This window comes from Lutra lutra, chromosome 8, assembly GCF_902655055.1.
Source record: "Lutra lutra chromosome 8, mLutLut1.2, whole genome shotgun sequence".
In the NCBI taxonomy this organism is placed as follows: Eukaryota; Metazoa; Chordata; class Mammalia; order Carnivora; family Mustelidae; genus Lutra; species Lutra lutra.
Window position 1 is genome coordinate 55,691,062 of NC_062285.1, and position 7,306 is coordinate 55,698,367.

A 7,306-nucleotide genomic window follows, 5' to 3' on the forward strand; every position below is an offset into this window, starting at 1 on the left:
CTGCGTCAGGGTATTTCTGTCTTCACTACACTGTCTACCAGCCCCTCACACCCACGTCCCCTCTCCAGGGCAGCGTCCCGCCCATCCCCAGCCCTCCTAGCTGAGCCTGCCTTCCCAGAGGCAAGAGGCAGGAAGAAGGACCGCTTCTCTTGGCAGCTCCCGCCGGCCCTGCTCAGGATTACGCAACAAGCGCCATCTCATTCTTTCCTAAAACAAGGGCTCAGGCCGGTGACTTAAGTTTAAAACGCTGGGCCCCCAGGCAACAATGTCAGCAAGGGCTTCCAGAACTTTTACGCAAATACAAAAAAAAAGAACTTCACTCCCAGCACCACTCCACCCCCTGTCCTCGCTACCCTGGGACCCTAGAACATGAATTGGGGGAGCAGTGTCTTGTAGTAGCTGTGAGACACTGAGGCAGATGAGACAGGCTGGGAGGAAGAGTTGGGGGCCTGGGAGGGGGAAGCTCCTCTCCACTCTGCGAAGACCCTGTGACCTCCTGCTCCAAGTTGTGAGCCCAGGGTGGAGAGCTCCGTCCTGTCCCCAGACCCTTATCACTGTTTATTTTGCCCTGTGGATGGGCTCCAGCAGGAAGTCCAAAGGAAGTTTGGGATGAGAAAGAGATGGATGTGCTCCCTGCAGGATCCCAGTGTGACTTTTTAAATGCTTCTCCTTTGTGGATTATATTGCAGGAGAGCCCAGTACTCGGGAGCCTCTCCCATCCGCCCTTCCTTCTCAGTAATCCCTTCTCAAACTCCCCATCACCCCTCCCACATCACCACCACCCTTACAAGAGATTTGCTCTGTTTACTGCTCCCACCTGCCCAGCTTCTCCCTCCCTGCCCTGTGAGCCGGAAGCCCAGTCCAGGACCACCACCATGCTGGGGGCACCACACTGCCCTTTCTCCCAGCCCTCCAGCACGGACGTCCAGAGCTGCACTGTGTGGGTGTTGGAGTCTAAGCAGTCTTTTCCTTGCAGACTGAGACTCTGGGACTCAGTCTTTTCCTCCCTCTGGGATGCCCTTTACTGTAGCCCCAGAAACAGTGGGAACCGCAGGACCTGCCAAGTGCTCAGGATGGAGCACGGGCCAAGGGGCAGACCTGTGGGACTCGAGCCTCCTTGTGACAGAAGAGTTAGCTGAAAGCTTTGCCAGGACTGTGAAAACAGGCTTTTCCAGAAGTAAATGCTGCTGGACCTCCTCCTTCTCTTGCCTGGGATGCTCTCTTCTCTGGCTCCCTTATGCACTGTGTCTCTCACACACACAGCCTGTCTGTCCAAATCCCTGACACCCCAGGGGCTGGCTTCCTTTCGAGAACAAGGGGTGAAGGAAAGGGCTTGCTTAGACCCTTCGAGATTTGAGTCTGAAGATAGACAAGTGATGGCCCATTTCCCAGACGAAAAGACCTGGGGATGTGGATCAGTGACCACATCAGGACATGGCCCAAGTCTGGTGTGGGCTGGATGAGAACTGTTGAGATAACCTCAGCTGGCCTCCAGCCTCCAGTCCCTGCAGTCTCTCTCCCACACAGCTTTCCTGTTGGTCCTGCGGCACCCAGTCCTACTCACGTGTCTCTCTCTTCCTCAGAACACCTCCGCTGAAATGCCAGATCCCCTCCCTCCCATACGCATAAGGCCTGTGCTCCCAAGGTGCCTGGGTGGCTCAGTGAGTTAAGCCTCTGCCTTCGGCTCAGGTCATGATCCCAGGGTCCTGAGATAGAATCCAGCATCCAGCATCTGCATTGGGCTCTCTGCTCCGCGGGGAGCCTGCTTCCCCCTTCCCTCTGCCTGCTTCTCTGCCTCTGTCAACTAAATAAAAAAAAAAAAGACCTGTGCTCCCATCTACCATCCATGGCCCTGCGGACAGTGAACCTGAAAGCACTGGCTGGTTCAGCCAGCTGGCTGGGTCACCCTCCCCAAAATCCCCTTGGTGGTCTCCCACCTCTGGGCCTGAACAGAGATTAGGGGAAGCAGATGTGCGGCCTAATTGATGCTCAGAGGTGATTTCTTCCTCTGGACTCTACGCTTTCAGCTCCCAGGGATAGAACCCTCATTCCCTTCCATATACACCAAATTCCATCACCTCTTCCTCAGTGGCTGGGCCAGCTCTCTGCCTTCCTTTTATTTCATCCACATCGTTGTGTTGCTGTCTTAAATTTTTGTTTATCTTTTCATGTGTCCTACTTTTCTGGTTGGATTTGGAGTACTTTGAGGACAGGGGTCCCACACCCTCTTCATCTCTGGGCCACCAGCTACCGTTTAAGAAGTTTGGAACTGATACAAGTAGAAGTTGGTGTTTTTGGTGGGAGCAAAGGGCACTGAGAGGTGAAGGGAGGAGCATTGTACCTCTTCTGGAAGCTCTACCATTGCTCCTGAATTTCTGGGTTAGCCCAGCCCACCCCAAGAGGTCTCCTGGCCCTCCCACCCCTTCAGCCCTCTTCTCTCTTTTCCTCTTTTTCCCCCTTGCTCTTAGGGTAACGGCCAAAGAGTCTAAGAGGCCCAGAGGACGGTCAGGGTACAATAGGAGAGGGAAACCTGGCCCCGGAATAGATTAAAGAGGGCTTTCTGGAGAATACGACTTTATACTAAAATTTGGGAGAAGAGATGGGAGGACAGCACCGCAGTTTTCTAGCCTGGGCTGGAGTCAGCCAGCCAGTTTGGGAACTGGGAATCATTAGTGGACAAGGAGCCGCAATTGGGGATCTGAGATTTACTTCTTTGCAATTAAATGAATAAAAGTATATTCAGTAGATTCACTGAGCATCTATTTATGTGGATGTAAATAGGTTATATGGACACAAATAGGGAGAAATCATGCTCTCAGAGAGCTTAAGATTTATATCTGTCCATCCAACACATACTTCAAAAGCACTTAAAAAAAAAACAACAGGGATGCTACGGTATTCTGGGGTAGAATGTAGACTGTTGCAAATAAATCTAACTGTATTACAGGTCTATGACATAAACACACTGAAGGGGGTAAGGGACAAAAAGGTGCTGACCTAAGTAACTTTAGAAAACAGTGTTTTGGGGGCACCTGGATGGCCCAATTGTTTAAGCATCTGCCTTTGGCTCAGGTCATGATCCTGGGGTCCTGGGATCCACATTGGGCTCTCTGCTCACTGCTTCTCTGTCCCCCTCTCCCTCTGTGTTCTCTCTCTCTTGCTCTTGTGCTCTCTCTCAAGTAAATAAGTAATATCTTTAAAAAACCTCAGGGTTTTGCCTGGGAACTATAAGGATAAAGATAAAAGGTACAGCATAATCTACATGAACACTGTGCTCTAGTTGATAAAGTTTCTCATGGGCTTATAGGTTACAAATTTTTGAAACTGCTTTCATGTATAATTGGGTTGAACAAGTAAGTTATGGATAGTGGGAAGCCAGATTTCCTTTTTTTTTTAATATTTTATTTATTTATTTGACAGACAGAGATCACAAGTAGGCAGAGAGGCAGGCAGAGAGAGAGGGAGAAGCAGGCTCCCCACTGAGCAGAGAGCCCGATGCGACGCTCAATCTCAGGATCCTGGGATCATGACCTGAGCTGAAGGCAGAGGCTTTAGCTCACTGAGCTAGCCAGGCACCCCAGGAAACCAGATTTCTCACTGATGGTGGGAGAAATCACAGGTAAGTAAGAGGGACAGGCTGGAATGTATCCTGTGATGTTTGGTTAGGAATCAGAGGCACAGTATGAACTCATGTTTCACTTAATATATATACACAGATGGGTGAATACAGAAGCAACTCTAGATATGTGTATCTACAGGGTTTAGCATATGTATTATCTAACTCCATTCACTGAGTGGGCCTAGAAGCAATGGCACCCCAATAGCAGTGAGCACAGCTAGCAACCAGATCTTGGTTTTTAACTACCCATTCTCCAACAAAAGGAAGCAAAACTCCTTCGAGAAATAGCTGTTTCTAGGCCTGGTACAGGAAATACAAGATGAACTAGAACTCCTTGTAGTGTAAGAAAGTAAGGAAGTGCTCAAAAAACCAAAAAGATGGGAACATATTAAAGAGATGTAAGAACCAACCTGAAAGGACTCTCAAAGCTGAAAAAATTTTATGCAACCATTAAATAATATAATTTTGGATTAAATAAGGTAGAAAATCAATATACAAGTGCATATGGATCATATTCATTTGCTAAGGCTGCTATAACAAAGTACCATAGATTGTGTGTTTCAAAACAACAGAAATTTATGGTTTCATGGTTCTGGAGGCTAGAAGTCCAAAGTCAAAGTGCTAGCAGGGCCATGTTCTTTCTGAGACTCTGGGTAGAACCCTTTCTTGCCTTTTCCTAGCTTCTAGTGGTAACCGTCTATTCTTGGCAATCCCTGGCTCGCAGACGCATCAGGCTAATCTCTGCTTCTGGAATCACATGGGCATCTTCACGTTGGCTTCCCTCTGTGTGTGTCTGTCCAAATTTCCCCTTTTTTACAAAAATACCAGTCATATTGAATTGGGATCTGTCCTAATGATCTGAACCTGGTTAAATCTGTGAAGAGCTTATTTCCAAATAAGATCATACTCAGAAGTACTGGGAGTTAGGACTTCAACATTTCTTCTTCTGAGGAATACAGTTCAGTCCATAACACTGATATAAATAAGTGGTTGAATAAACAAACAAACAAAAAAACAAATGGGGACGAGAGGATAAATTTTCCTTCCAGGAGACTTCCAATGTATGTAGATACTCTGCTCTCCAGAAGGCATGAGCTTAATACCTCTCCTGCCTTGGGCTAGACTTGGTGACCATGCTTCTAAAGAATAGAATACAGGATGTTGTTTTTCCAAGAGAAGAGGGAGATGGGGGCAAAAGAATACACTACGGGAAGGAAAAATAGTAACTTCATAGGGAAGACATCTAGCAAACTCTACCTTAACCATGTGATCAAGGTTAACCTCACCAGAGTTGTCAAGTGGGTATTCACGTGTCCCCTGATATGATGACATGGGAAACACTTCACCTATGTGAATTTTTTCCCCCACAAATCCATACCCCAATCCAACTATGAGAAGAATATCAGACAAATCCAGATTGCAGGACAGTTTAGAGGACACCTTGCCTGTTTTCCTCAAGACTGTCAAGGTTATGAAAAACAAAGAAAGACTGAGAAACTGCCTCAGACTAGGGGAGACTGGGGAGAGATGACAATAAAAGCAATGTGGTACCCTGGATTGAATCTCAGAACAGAAAGAGGACATCATTGGAAAAATGATCAAATCCAAATAAGCTTTTCAAATGTCAGGGGGCAGTGAGTGCCTGGCTGGCTCAGTTGTTAGAGCCTGCAACTCTTGATCTTGGGGTCATGAGTTCAAGGCCCATGTTAAGTGTAGAGATTACTTAAAAATAAAATATTTTTTAAAAATCCAAATAAAATCTAGAATTTAGTTTATAGTGATATACCAATGTTGGTTTCTTAGTTTTGACAAATATACTATAGACATGTAAAATAATATCAGTGGGAGGAACTGGGTGAGACGTATTGGGGAACTCTCCATATTATCTTTGCAACTTTGCAATAAATCTAAAATTATTGCAAAATAAAGGCCTTATTAAAAATACATATCATAGCAATGGTTTAATCTCAGTTTCTTTTAAAAAAAGATTTTATTTATTTATTTGTCAGAGAGAGAGAGAGAGAAAGAGTGGTAGAGGGAGGAAGAGAGAGCACAAGTCAGGGTGAGGGGCAGAGAGAGAAGCAGACACCCTGCTGAGCAGGGATCCTGATACAGGACTGGATCCTGGAACCCTGGGATCATGACCTGAGGCAAAGGCAGACCCTTAACTGACTGAGCTACCCAGGCACCCCTAATCTTAGTTTCCAAACATACAAACAAAGTTTTGTATGTCCTATGCCCTGAGCTAAGGATACAGAAATAAGTAAGATGGGGCACCTGGTGGCTCAGTGGGTTAAAGCCTCTGTCTTCAGCTCGGGTCATGGTCCCAGGGTCCTGGGATCGAGCCCCACATCGGGCTCTCTGCTCAGTGGGGAACCTGCTTCCTCCTCTCTCTCTGCCTGCCTCTCTGCCTACTTGTGATCTCTGTCAAATAAATAAATAAAATCTTAAAAAAAAAAAAAAGAAATAAGTAAGATGGCCCCTACTTCCAAAGAGATCACAGTCTACAGAGGATGTCCACATGAGCTACTGACAATGATAATGATAATAATTAATAATAATAATAATAATGCTAATAGTAGCTTATGTTATCTAATGTTTTCTATATGCTGAGAACTGTGCTAGTACTCTACATTTAATGCTTACTGTAAGTTTATAAGGTGGGTGATGTTATTATTCCCATTGTTCTTCCTATAGGAAGCAGGGGTTTGAACTCAGATCTCATTGAACCCTCTGTGACCTGCCTCGTTGTTTCCGGCCTCCTACTTGCCTTCAGCAGTGTTGGCTGGAGGTCTTTGCTTAGAACCATCTACTGGGCAAATCCGTATCCAAAAGGCCTCTTTATTTTTTTTTTTTTTAAGATTTTATTTATTTATTTGACAGAGAGAGATCACAAGTAGGCAGAGGCAGGCAGAGAGAGAGAGAAGGAAGCAGGCTCCCCGCTGAGCAGAAAACCCGATGCGGGGCTCGACCCCAGGACCCCGGGATCATGACTCAAGCCAAAGGCAGAGGCTTTAACCCACTGAGCCACCCAGGTGCCCCCCAAAGGCCCCTTTAAACATGATTACTTTGACTGGGGAAAGGGCCATTCCACAGAGCATCGGTGGTTAAATTCTGAGCCTTTAATATGTTGCTATGGTCAACATGGCTCTCAGAACATTAGCTATCAGAAGAAAGAATATGGGAAATAAACCAGAGACATTACCTAAGATCCTAATAGAATTTTGCACTGGTACCTGTTTCAAGCCCAACACATCTAAACCATTCTTATTCTGTCCTCCCACAAACCATTCCTCAGCTTTCCTATTTTGCCAATGGTCTCAACACTTTCCCAATTTCCCAGTCATCCTCTACTCTTTTTTCTTTTGAAATTACCTGGATATATCTTTTGATATTCCTGTTGGTTCTCCCATCTGGTCTTTTTTTTTTTTTTAAGTAGGTCCGTGCCCAGCATGGCCCAGTGTGGGGCTTGAACTTACAACCCTAGGATCAAGACCTGAGCTGAGATCAAGAGTCAGATGCTTAACTGATTGAGCCACCCAGGTACCACCCCACCCCCAACCTGGTCTGAAAGTGTTTCCATTTCTATGGGCATCCTGATGGTTTGGGTTTTTCATTGTCTTTCACCTAGACCAAGCCAATAGCTTCTTTTGGATTGCCCTGTTTTTAGACACTACCTTCTCGGTA